This window comes from Dermacentor variabilis, chromosome 2, assembly GCF_050947875.1.
Source record: "Dermacentor variabilis isolate Ectoservices chromosome 2, ASM5094787v1, whole genome shotgun sequence".
Lineage (NCBI taxonomy): Eukaryota > Metazoa > Arthropoda > Arachnida > Ixodida > Ixodidae > Dermacentor > Dermacentor variabilis.
The window spans coordinates 139179783-139193481 of NC_134569.1; positions in this window are offsets into that span (position 1 = coordinate 139179783).

Sequence of the window (13699 nt, forward strand, 5' to 3'; positions counted from 1 at the left end):
AATTCTGGATATTGTAAATAGTAAACAGCTACTTTTGCTTACATGATCGGCCATGACATTGAAATTGCTGATACAACGGCAAGCATTGCACCGGATGCACGTATATAGAGCTGTGTATGTTGAGTGAGATAATAGCTGCACTATAGGCATCGCAGGCAGTTTTAATTGGAGGCAAACTTGGCAAGTGCGCCTCGAATGATAAATTGTTTTGTCTAAACCGAAACAGCGCGAATTGGTAGGCTGCATGAAAGAGAGACATTCTTATTGAATGACAGGAAGTTATTCGGCATATATCTGGCGATCACTCAGGAAATGGTTTTTGTGGAACGACGAGTCAGTTCTGATGTACGTCGCTATAAAAACGCGCGAGATAGTGTCGAGCAGCCTATATTGGCTTTTGTGTGTGTATATATATATCAATTCTAAATATTGTAAGGCAGTTTGTCGTGTGCGTATCATGGACACGCATGCTTATATCGCCTTCCGTTTCCCTACCACGGTTGCGCTTTAAAACCAACAGCGCGCGCATGCGATCCCATAGATGAGATGAATACATATATATAGAAAAGTGTCAGTCATAGCTCTCGTAGTATAGCCTTCTGAGCCGTTTCCCTTTTTCTTTTTGTTCTCTTCTTTTTTCTTTGAAAGAAGCCCTATTAGGGTTATTATAATTACACGAAGGTATTTCGCCCTCGCCAGCAGCAGTACTTGAGATAGCTATTCCGGCGGCTAGCTTCCCACGCTATGCGTGCCGCCCCCGCACCTGTTTAAGCTTTTTCCTAGACGCTAGAGCTATACAATGTCCGCGCAACCTTGAGCGATCGGAAAGCGCGTTTTCCACCCTTGGCCGGCGGAGAGGGGAGACTTCGTTCCGGCCTCGAAGCTCTCTACATCTCAGTAAGGTGCCTGGTGGTGGTCTCGTGCCGACGATGCCCTCTCGGTGAGCGCATATTTCCCCCCTCATCTTTTAACAGGTTCAATACATACAAGCATTTGTCTCGCAAACCAGATTGATTTCAAGGGAATTTTCCACGTCTCAATAATTTCTCTCGTCGTATACGAGTGCTGATTGCCGTGTTATAGTTTGTTAACGAAGCTTCTCCTCAAGTCTAAATATTTTAAGGCAGTTTTCCTAGTATCTAAAGCCGCTCGAGTTCACGCTGCTCCTCTGGCGGCCATGTTCCAAAGAAAAATATGCCTTCCAACCACTCAGAATGCCGGTGACAACTTCACGTTTGATCAATTCTGGATATTGTAAATAGTAAACAGCTACTTTTGCTTACATGATCGGCCATGACATTGAAATTGCTGATACAACGGCAAGCATTGCACCGGATGCACGTATATAGAGCTGTGTATGTTGAGTGAGATAAGAGCTGCACTATAGGCATCGCAGGCAGTTTTAATTGGAGGCAAACTTGGCAAGTGCGCCTCGAATGATAAATTGTTTTGTCTAAACCGAAACAGCGCGAATTGGTAGGCTGCATGAAAGAGAGACATTCTTATTGAATGACAGGAAGTTATTCGGCATATATCTGGCGATCACTCAGGAAATGGTTTTTGTGGAACGACGAGTCAGTTCTGATGTACGTCGCTATAAAAACGCGCGAGATAGTGTCGAGCAGCCTATATTGGCTTTTGTGTGTGTATATATATATCAATTCTAAATATTGTAAGGCAGTTTGTCGTGTGCGTATCATGGACACGCATGCTTATATCGCCTTCCGTTTCCCTACCACGGTTGCGCTTTAAAACCAACAGCGCGCGCATGCGATCCCATAGATGAGATGAATACATATATATAGAAAAGTGTCAGTCATAGCTCTCGTAGTATAGCCTTCTGAGCCGTTTCCCTTTTTCTTTTTCTTCTCTTTTTTTTCTTTGAAAGAAGTCCTATTAGGGTTATTATAATTACACGAAGGTATTTCGCCCTCGCCAGCAGCAGTACTTGAGATAGCTATTCCGGCGGCGAGCTTCCCACGCTATGCGTGCCGCCCCCGCACCTGTTTAAGCTTTTTCCTAGACGCTAGAGCTATACAATGTCCGCGCAACCTTGAGCGATCGGAAAGCGCGTTTTCCACCCTTGGCCGGCGGAGAGGGGAGACTTCGTTCCGGCCGCGAAGCTCTACATCTGAGTAAGGTGCCTGGTGGTGGTCTCGTGCTGGCGATGCCCTCTCGGTGAGCGCATATTTCCGCCCTCATCTTTTAAGAGATTCAATACATACAAGCATTTGTCTCGCAAACCAGATTGATTTGAAGGGAATTTTCCACGTCTCAATAATTTCTCTCGTCGTATACGAGTGCTGATTGCCGTGTTATAGTTTGTTAACGAAGCTTCCCCTCAAGTCTAAATATTTTAAGGCAGTTTTCCTAGTATCTAAAGCCGCTCGAGTTCACGCTGCTCCTCTGGCGGCCATTTTCCCAAGAAATTATGCCTTCCAACCACACAGAATGCCGGTGACAACTTCACGTTTGATCAATTCTGGATATTGTAAATAGTAAACAGCTACTTTTGCTTACATGATCGGCCATGACATTGAAATTGCTGATACAACGGAAAACATTGCACCGGATGCACGTATATAGAGCTGTGTATGTTGAGTGAGATAAGAGCTGCACTATAGGCATCGCAGGTTGTTTTAATTGGAGGCAAACTTGGCAAGTGCGCCTCGAATGATAAATTGTTTTGTCTAAACCGAAACAGCGCGAATTGGTAGGCTGCATGAAAGAGAGACATTCTTATTGAATGACAAGGAAGTTATTCGGCATATATCTGGCGATCACTCAGGAAATGGTTGTTGTGGAACGACGAGTCAGTTCTGATGTACGCCGCTATAAAAACGCGCGAGATAGTGTCGAGCAGCCTATATTGGCTTTTGTGCGTGTATATATATATCAATTCTAAATATTGTAAGGCAGTTTGTCGTGTGCGTATCATGGACGCGCATGCTTATATCGCCTTCCGTTTCCCTACCACGGTTGCGCTTTAAAACCAACAGCGCGCGCATGCGATGCCAGAGATGAGATGAATACATATATATAGAAAAGTGTCAGTCATAGCTCTCGTAGTATAGCCTTCTGAGCCGTTTCCCTTTTTCTTTTTCTTCTCTTTTTTTTTCTTTGAAAGAAGTCGTATTAGCGTTATTATAATTACACGAAGGTATTTCGCCCTCGCCAGCAGCAGTACTTGAGATAGCTATTCTGGCGGCTAGCTTCCCACGCTATGCGTGCCGCCCCCGCACCTGTTTAAGCTTTTTCCTAGACGCTAGAGCTAAACAATGTCCGCGCAACCTTGAGCGATCGGAAAGCGCGTTTTCCACCCTTGGCCGGCGGAGAGGGGAGACTTCGTTCCGGCCGCGAAGCTCTCTACATCTCAGTAAGGTGCCTGTTGGTGGTCTCGTGCCGACGATGCCCTCTCGGTGAGCGCATATTTCCCCCCTCATCTTTTAACAGGTTCAATACATACAAGCATTTGTCTCGCAAACCAGATTGATTTCAAGGGAATTTTCCACGTCTCAATAATTTCTCTCGTCGTATACGAGTGCTGATTGCCGTGTTATAGTTTGTTAACGAAGCTTCTCCTCAAGTCTAAATATTTTAAGGCAGTTTTCCTAGTATCTAAAGCCGCTCGAGTTCACGCTGCTCCTCTGGCGGCCATGTTCCAAAGAAAAATATGCCTTCCAACCACTCAGAATGCCGGTGACAACTTCACGTTTGATCAATTCTGGATATTGTAAATAGTAAACAGCTACTTTTGCTTACATGATCGGCCATAACATTGAAATTGCTGATAGAACGGAAAGCATTGCACCGGATGCGCGTATATAGAGCTGTGTATGTTGAGTGAGATAAGAGCTGCACTATAGGCATCGCAGGCACTTTTAATTGGAGGCAAATTCGGCAAGTGCGCCTCGAATGATAAATTGTTTTGTCTAAACCGAAACAGCGCGAATTGGTAGGCTGCATGAAAGAGAGACATTCTTATTGAATGACAGGAAGTTATTCGGCATATATCTGGCGATCACTCAGGAAATGGTTGTTGTGGAACGACGAGTCAGTTCTGATGTACGTCGCTATAAAAACGCGCGAGATAGTGTCGAGCAGCCTATATTGGCTTTTGTGTGTGTATATATATATCAATTCTAAATATTGTAAGGCAGTTTGTCGTGTGCGTATCATGGACACGCATGCTTATATCGCCTTCCGTTTCCCTACCACGGTTGCGCCTTAAAAGCAACAGCGCGCGCATGCGATCCCATAGATGAGATGAATACATATATATAGAAAAGTGTCAGTCATAGCTCTCGTAGTATAGCCTTCTGAGCCGTTTCCCTTTTTCTTTTTGTTCTCTTTTTTTTTCTTTGAAAGAAGTCCTATTAGGGTTATTATAATTACACGAAGATATTGCGCCCTCGCCAGCAGCAGTACTTGAGATAGCTATTCCGGCGGCTAGCTTCCCACGCTATGCGTGCCACCCCCGCACCTGTTTAAGCTTTTTCCTAGACGCTAGAGCTATACAATGTCCGCGCAACCTTCAGCGATCGGAAAGCGCCTTTTCCACCCTTGGCCGGCGGAGAGGGGAGACTTCGTTCCGGCCGCGAAGCTCTCTACATCTCAGTAAGGTGCCTGGTGGTGGTCTCGTGCTGACGATGCCCTCTCGGTGAGCGCATATTTCCCCCCTCATCTTTTAAGAGATTCAATACATACAAGCATTTGTCCCGCAAACCAGATTTATTTCAAGGGAATTTTCCACGTCTCAATAATTTCTCTCGTCGTATACGAGTGCTGATTGCCGTGTTATAGTTTGTTAACGAAGCTTCCCCTCAAGTCTAAATATTTTAAGGCAGTTTTCCTAGTATCTAAAGCCGCTCGAGTTCACGCTGCTCCTCTGGCGGCCATTTTCCCAAGAAATTATGCCTTCCAACCACTCAGAATGCCTGTGACAACTTCACGTTTGATCAATTCTGGATATTGTAAATAGTAAACAGCTACTTTTGCTTACATGATCGGCCATGACATTGAAATTGCTGATACAACGGAAAGCATTGCACCGGATGCACGTATATAGAGCTGTGTATGTTGAGTGAGATAAGAGCTGCACTATAGGCATCGCAGGCAGTTTTAATTGGAGGCAAACTTGGCAAGTGCGCCTCGAATGATAAATTGTTTTGTCTAAACCGAAACAGCGCGAATTGGTAGGCTGCATGAAAGAGAGACATTCTTATTGAATGACAGGAAGTTATTCGGCATATATCTGGCGATCACTCAGGAAATGGTTGTTGTGGAACGATGAGTCAGTTGTGATGTACGTCACTACAAAAACGCGCAAGATGGTGTCGAGCAGCCTATATTGGCTTTTGTGTGTGTATATATATATCAATTCTAAATATTGTAAGGCAGTTTGTCGTGTGCGTATCATGGACACGCATGCTTATATCGCCTTCCGTTTCCCTACCACGGTTGCGCTTTAAAACCAACAGTGCGCGCATGCGATCCCATAGATGAGATGAATACATATATATAGAAAAGTGTCAGTCATAGCTCTCGTAGTATAGCCTTCTGCTCTTTTTTTTTCTTTGAAAGAAGTCCTATTAGGGTTATTATAATTACACGAAGGTATTTCGCCCTCGCCAGCAGCAGTACTTGAGATAGCTATTCCGGCGGCTAGCTTCCCACGCTATGCGTGCCACCCCCGCACCTGTTTAAGCTTTTTCCTAGACGCTAGAGCTATACAATGTCCGCGCAACCTTGAGCGATCGGAAAGCGCCTTTTCCACCCTTGGCCGGCGGAGAGGGGAGACTTCGTTCCGGCCGCGAAGCTCTCTACATCTCAGTAAGGTGCCTGGTGGTGGTCTCGTGCCGACGATGCCCTCTCGGTGAGCGCATATTTCCCCCCTCATCTTTTAAGAGATTCAATACATACAAGCATTTGTCTAGCAAACCACACTTATTTCAAGGGAATTTTCCACGTCTCAATAATTTCTCTCGTCGTATACGAGTGCTGATTGCCGTGTTATAGTTTGTTAACGAAGCTTCCCCTCAAGTCTAAATATTTTAAGGCAGTTTTCCTAGTATCTAAAGCCGCTCGAGTTCACGCTGCTCCTCTGGCGGCCATTTTCCCAAGAAATTATGCCTTCCAACCACTCAGAATGCCGGTGACAACTTCACGTTTGATCAATTCTGGATATTGTAAATAGTAAACAGCTAATCGACTGTCGCGGGCAACATCAGTCCCTTTCCACATAAGTATGAGGCTCGGAGCAGGAGCTATGGCGCTTGAAAATAACCGCTGGCTTGACGAACCAACCGACTGAGCTACCTTTCCGGGCAACATTGAAGGATCACGAGTTCAAATCACAAGTTATGTTCCTTTCCCCCCCTCCTTTTTTTTAATGTATTTTCCTTCCTTTTATCACTGTACGGAAACCCTCCTAAAAAAATTATATATCCTCAATTATGTGTGGCCACACATGTGCAGGTCATAGATACCAGGTTCTCTAGCCGAGTGCCATCCATGCGGTATAACCGAGCTCAGATTGGTCCACCTTGACTGATCAAATAGGGCACCACTGTAGGTTAAATGAGGTGTACAACTCCTGCGGGACCCGCCGTGGTTGCTCAGTGGTTATGGTGTTAGACTGCTGAGCACGAGGTCGCGGGATGGGACCCCGGCCACGGCGGCCGCATTTCGATGGGGGCGAAATGCGAAAACACCCGTGTACTTAGAATTAGGTGCACGTTAAAGAACCCCAGGTGGTCGAAATTTTCGGAGTCCTCCACCACGGGGTGCATAATCAGAAAGTGGTTTTTGTCGCGCAAAACACCATAATTCAATTTTTAATTTAACTCCTGCGGGGACGGTAGAGTATCCGTCTCCAGTGCAAGAGGACCGTGATTCAAATCCCGGTGCCGCGCAATTCTCCACCGGCAAATACAAAAAAAAACCGTGTGTTCAGAAAATTGCACAAACAGGCCTGGAGTGCGGCCTGATCCCTGTGACCAGAACCGGTAACGCACTCTCTCACCAGAGCAGGATTGGCCACCCTGGTGCAGTACTTGGCCACAACGTCCTATATGAATACAACAATCAAACCCCGGCCCTCAGTCCACAGCAGCCGCGAAGCAACTGACCACGGCGGCGGTCAGATCTGTGACGCTGCAGAGGGTGCTAAGAATACCTGGCTCCGGACAGGCCGCCATTGGAATCTGAACCTGGCAACGTTTAACGTTAGAACGCTATCTAGTGAGGCGAGTCTAGCAGTCTTATTGGAGGAATTAGAGGGTAGTAAATGGGATATAATAGGGCTCAGTAAGGTTAGGAGGACAAAAGAAGCATATACAGTGCTAAAAAGCGGGCATGTACTGTGTTACCGGGGCTTAGCGGAGAGACGAGAACTAGGAGTCGGATTCCTGATTAATAAGGAAATAGCTGGTAACATACAGGAATTCTATAGCATTAACGAGAGGGTGGCAGGTCTTGTTGTGAAACTTAATAAGAGGTACAAGTTGAAGGTGGTACAAGTCTATACCCCTACATGCAGTCATGATGACCAGGAAGTCGAAAGCTTTTATGAAGACGTGGAATCGGCGATGGGTAAAGTCAAAACAAAATACACTATACTGATGGGCGACTTCAATGCCAGGGTAGGCAAAAAGCAGGCTGGAGACAAGTCAGTGGGGGAATATGGCATAGGCTCTAGGAATAGCAGAGGAGAATTATTAGTAGAGTTTGCAGAACAGAATAATATGCGGAAAATTAACACCTTTTTCCGCAAGCGGGTTAGTCGAAAGTGGACGTGGAGGAGCCCGAATGGTGAGACTAGAAATGAAATCGACTTCATACTCTGCGCGAACTCTGGCATCATACAAGATGTAGACGTGCTCGGCAAGGTACGCTGCAGTGACCATAGGATGGTAAGAACTCGAATTAGCCTAGACTTGAGGAGGGAACGGAAGAAACTGGTACACAAGAAGCCAATCAATGAGTTAGCGGTAAGAGGGAAACTAGAGGAATTCCGGATCAAGCTACAGAACAGGTATTCGGCTTTAACTCAGGAAGAGGACCTTAGTGTTGAAGCAATGAACGACTATCTCATGGGCACCATTAAGGAGTGCGCAATAGAAGTCGGTGGTAACTCCGTTAGACAGGAAACCAGTAAGCTATCGCAGGAGACGAAAGATCTGATCAAGAAACGCCAATGTATGAAAGCCTCTAACCCTACAGCTAGAATAGAACTGGCAGAACTTTCTAAGTTAATCAACAAGCGTAAGACAGCGGACATCAGGAACTATAATATGGATAGAATTGAACAGGCTCTCAGGAACGGAGGAAGCCTAAAAACAGTGAAGAAGAAACTAGGAATAGGCAAGAATCAGATGTGTGCGTTAAGAGACAAAGGCGGCAATATCGTTACTAATATGGATGAGATAGTTCAAGTGGCTGAGGAGTTCTATAGAGATTTATACAGTACCAGTGGCACCCACGACGATAGTGGAAGAGAGAATAGCCTAGAGGAATTCAAAATCCCACAGGTAATGCCAGAAGAAGTAAAGAAAGCCTTAGGAGCTATGCAAAGGGGGAAGGCAGCTGGGGAGGATCAGGTAACAGCAGATTTGTTGAAGGATGGTGGTCAGATTGTTCTAGAGAAACTGGCCACCCTGTATACGCAATGCCTCATAACCTCGAGCGTACCGGAATCTTGGAAGAACGCTAACATAATCCTAATCCATAAGAAAGGGGACGCCAAAGACTTGAAAAATTATAGACCGATCAGCTTACTGTCCGTTGCCTACAAAGTATTTACTAAGGTAATCGCAAATAGAATCAGGAACACCTTAGACTTCTGTCAACCAAAGGACCAGGCAGGATTCCGTAAAGGCTACTCAACAATAGACCATATTCACACTATCAATCAAGTGATAGAGAAATGTGCAGAATATAACCAACCCTTATATATAGCTTTCATTGATTACGAGAAAGCGTTTGATTCAGTCGAAACCTCAGCAGTCATGGAGGCATTACGGAATCAGGGTGTAGATGAGCCATATGTAAGGATACTGGAAGATATCTATAGCGGCTCCACAGCCTCCGTAGTCCTTCACAAAGAAAGCAACAAATTCCCTATAAAGAAAGGCGTCAGACAGGGAGATACGATATCTCCAATGCTATTCACAGCATGTTTACAGGAGGTATTCAGAGGCCTGGAGTGGGAAGAATTGGGGATAAAAGTTGATGGAGAATACCTTAGCAACTTGCGATTCGCTGATGATATTGCCTTGCTTAGTAACTCAGGAGACCAATTGCAATGCATGCTCACTGACCTGGAGAGGCAAAGCAGAAGGGTGGGCCTGAAAATTAATCTGCAGAAAACTAAAGTATTGTTTAACAGGCTCGGAAGAGAACAGCAGTTTACGATAGGTAGCGAAGCACTGGAAGGGGTAAGGGAATACATCTACTTAGGGCAGGTAGTGACCACGGATCCGGATCATGAGACTGAAATAACCAGAAGAATAAGAATGGGCTGGGGTGCGTTTGGCAGGCATTCTCAAATCATGAACTGCAGGTTGCCACTATCCCTCAAAAGGAAAGTGTATAACAGCTGTGTGTTACCAGTACTCACATATGGGGCAGAAACCTGGAGGCTTACGAAAAGGGTTCCGCTGAAATTGAGGACGACGCAACGTGCTATGGAAAGAAAAATGATGGGTGTAACTTTAAAGGATAAGAAAAGAACAGATTGGGTGAGGGAACAAACGCGGGTGAATGACATCTTACTTGAAATCAAGAAAAAGAAATGGGCATGGGCTGGACATGTAATGAGGAGGGAAGATAAACGATGGTCACTACGGGTTACGGACTGGATTGTAAGGGAAGGGATGCGTTGCAGGGGGCGGCAGAAAGTTAGGTGGGCGGATGACATTAAGACGTTTGCAGGGACAACATGGCCACAATTATTACATGACCGGGGTAGTTGGAGAAGTATGGGAGAGGCCTTTGCCCTGCAGTGGGCGTAACTATGCTGATGATGATGATGACTCTTCTGAACACCAAGGACACTACAATATGGTCTTCACTGCCATCTCGGAGCACAGAAGTGCAGCCGGAACGCCAGCGTGAACGTGAACCTTCATCGTCGGATGGGCAAATCAAGGCAATGCTTGCACAGTTGATTCGTTCCTTGCGAATGCTGCTCATGGGAGTTAAGACGCCCGTTGCCAAGGCTGCGGTGCAAATTCTCGACGCACTAGAACCAGTGCTTGCTGCTGTATAAAGGCTAGTAAACGCCATGGCACCATCAACTTCAAGGTTGTCACTACATGAAAGGATAAGCGGTTCCGTAATATTCCAGTGGAACGCACGAGGTCTACGGGGTCGCCTGGGAGATTTTAAACAGAGAGTGCTCAAGCATCGGTTTTCCAGTTATCGTAATATGCGAGCCGAATATGAGATCGCAATTTAGACTCTCTGGATATCAAGAATTCGCATCTGGGACAGGTGGAAATACTAGCAAAGTTTTACTTTGTGTGCAATGTGACCTCACGTATTCGCTAAATCAAGTTCCGGTGCATAACAGCAACGAGTACGTCTCTATAACATTGAAGCTAAAGCGCCGGATAATCTCGATCATCGGTGGCTATATTTCTCCCAGGGGAAGATTTGACTCTGGACACCTGAAACTAATTCTTGACTCTTGCCAAGGACCTCATATTATTGTAGGCGATTTCAACGCGCACCACCATCTTTGGGGTAGTAGGATCACAAATCTTCGAGGAAGACAACTTCTTAACTTCACAAGCAGCAATGATTTTGACATCCTGAACGATGGCTCACCAACATTTCTTCGTGGCACAACGTACGGCAGCTGTCTCGATTTAGCTATCGCTTCACGATGCATTTCGTCTTCTGCTGCCTGGTGCACATATGCTGAAACGTATGGCAGTGATCACCTACCTACTTATGTACAACTGAGATGGTTTACAAGACTTCCAGTTTCCCATATGCGACGCACTGACTTGGATGCTTTTCAGAACAAGCTAGAAGAATCCTGCAACTGTGTCATTTCACCGAAAGATATTGAAGAGCGCATTAGAGCAGCAATGCACGTAACAACACGCTTCATTGAAACATCAAATTCAAGAACATCCGTTGATGTTAGATATGAAGAGCTGCGGGCAGTCCGACGTCGCGCCTAGAGGAAATACAGGCGAACTAAATTGATATCAGACTTGAGGACGTGACGCCGTCTGCAAAAGAAAATTCAAAGATACTTAGACAAGCTCGACAGACAACGATTGAGGTCCTTTCGCACCAGCCTGGACCCAAGGAAACCGTTGTCCACAATATGGCATGTTGTATGAGCACTACCATCTCCTCCACAACAGCTACGTCCCTTCCGAGCTTTGGCTATCATCCAGACGCGCAGTGAGAAGGAAATCGCGGAAGATTTCTGGATACACCTCTCTGGATCTACAACATCGGTAGCTTCAGTGCTCAGGTGTGCTCCTCCAACAATGGACGATCGTCTCGACCTCCCATTCACGCTGCAAGAGCTACGTGCAGCGATTTCATCTTCAAGACACTCAAGTGCGCCTGGTCCTGATGGCATTACCTATTCTACCTTGCGTCATCTAGGCCCTCGAGCGACTGAAGAGCTCCTAGCTTTATACAATCTCTCTTGGTCCTCGGGAACTGTGCCTGCACACTGGAAGACAAGCAAAATCGTGGCATTATTGAAACCAGGCAAGACACCCCATCCTATGCTTTCCTACAGACCTGTGGCGCTTGCCGATTGCATAGGTAAAACCATGTAACGCATGGTTTTGACGCGCCTGGAGTGGTTTTTGGAGAAGCGTAATATATATCGAGACGCAATGACAGGTTTCCGAAAGGGTAGGTCGCCAATCGACAGCGTCATTGACCTAGTAACAAATGTTGAACATCAGCAACGTCGCCGTCGATTAACGGCTGCTGTCTTTCTAGATATCAAGGGTGCGTTTGACAACGTTCTACATGATGCAATTTTAAATGCCCTAGAAGAATGTGGCGTCGGGGGACGTATGCATTAATGGATAGCCAGCTATCTTCAAGAGAGAACGATATTCATGACAACTCCAGACGGTGAAACAAAGAACCGCCCCGTCTATCGTGGAGTGCCTCAAGGAGGTGTATTGAGCCCAACCTTATTTAATATCGTTCTCATTGGACTGGTCAAAGAACACGCAGGCACAGTCTCGGTCTCTGTGTACGCAGACGACATCTGTATATGGACCACGAGCTTAACGCGCTTGCAAGTGCAAGCGAAGCTGCAGCGTGCGGTGTCAATAACGTCGACATGCCTTAACAGTCGCGGACTGCAGCTCTCACCGGAAAAAAGTGTAGCCATGGCATTTACACGGAAGTCAATGGCCTGCTACCCCATTATGATTGATGGGAAGATTATACTATACCTTCGGTAACCCACTACAAGTTTCTCGGAGTCATTATCGATCGTGACTTATCTTGGTCGAAGCACCTCTCTGGATTAAGAAAAAAGCTGGACAGCTTTACTAAGATCAATCGACATATGTCTTGAAAATCATGGGGGCCATCCAAGTCATCTCTTCTGCAGCTCTACCAGGCACTTTTTGTTGGCTACTTCCGCTACAGTGCGCCTGTACTTTCTCGGGTTAATACAACTGCTGTGCGCACACTTGAAAGTGCTTAGGCTCGCGCACTGAGAATTTGCCTAGGACTACCACGATGTGCGTCTACTTGGGGCACTATTGCCGAGGCACGTGCGTGCCCAGCTCGAGTTTATCTGCAACATGAGCCATTGCGAGTGTGTCTAAGGCTACTGACTAGACACAGGAATCATCCACTCACGAACGTCACAAGCGTACGGCCTGTGTCCGCCTACTCAGAAGCCGTGTTGTCGCAGCAAGACTTATTGCCGTCGGACTTCAAACCGTATGACAGACCCGAAGTTCCACTCTGGACGATGGCAAAGCCAACGGTGAGACTCTCAATCCCTGGAATAACGAAGAAGTCAAAGGTGCCGCTTGCTGGGCTCAAGCATTTCGCGCTATCATACATTGCTTACATGTATGGATATTACGAACATGTTTTTACAGATGGTTCTGTGACACAGACCTCTTCCGCGGCGGCCTACACGGTGCCAGGAATGGGGATTGCACAACGGTTCAAGATAGGACACAGGACATCGTCTACAGCAGCTGAGTTGACCGGAGTTCGAGAAGCAGTTCACTGCATACTGCAACAGAGTTTCGAGAAGTGGACAGTGTTCTGTGACTCAAAACCAGCACTGCAACTCATCAGCAATTATATGAGTGACAGAACCGCATATAGTCCTCTGGTTTATGACATCATGTCTCTGCTTGCTGAGGCGTCTCATTCCGGGCATACCATCGTTCTGCAGTATATTCCTGTCCATTGTGGAATAGCTAGAAACGAGCAGGCTGACGCAGCAGCAAAAAAGGCGCACACTGACGAAACTATTATAAAAATTCATTTTCCCAGTATGAAATTAACGCCTTGCTCCGTACCTCCCTTAAAACTTCTACGGCGCGACATTGGGACAACCCCGAACATCGACAAGAGCGCCTCCATAGACTTGACGCTGGATTAGAATTCCGGCTTCCACTTCGGTTGCGGAGAAGCCAGGAAACACTCATTCATCGATTACGGCTGGGTGTGGCATACA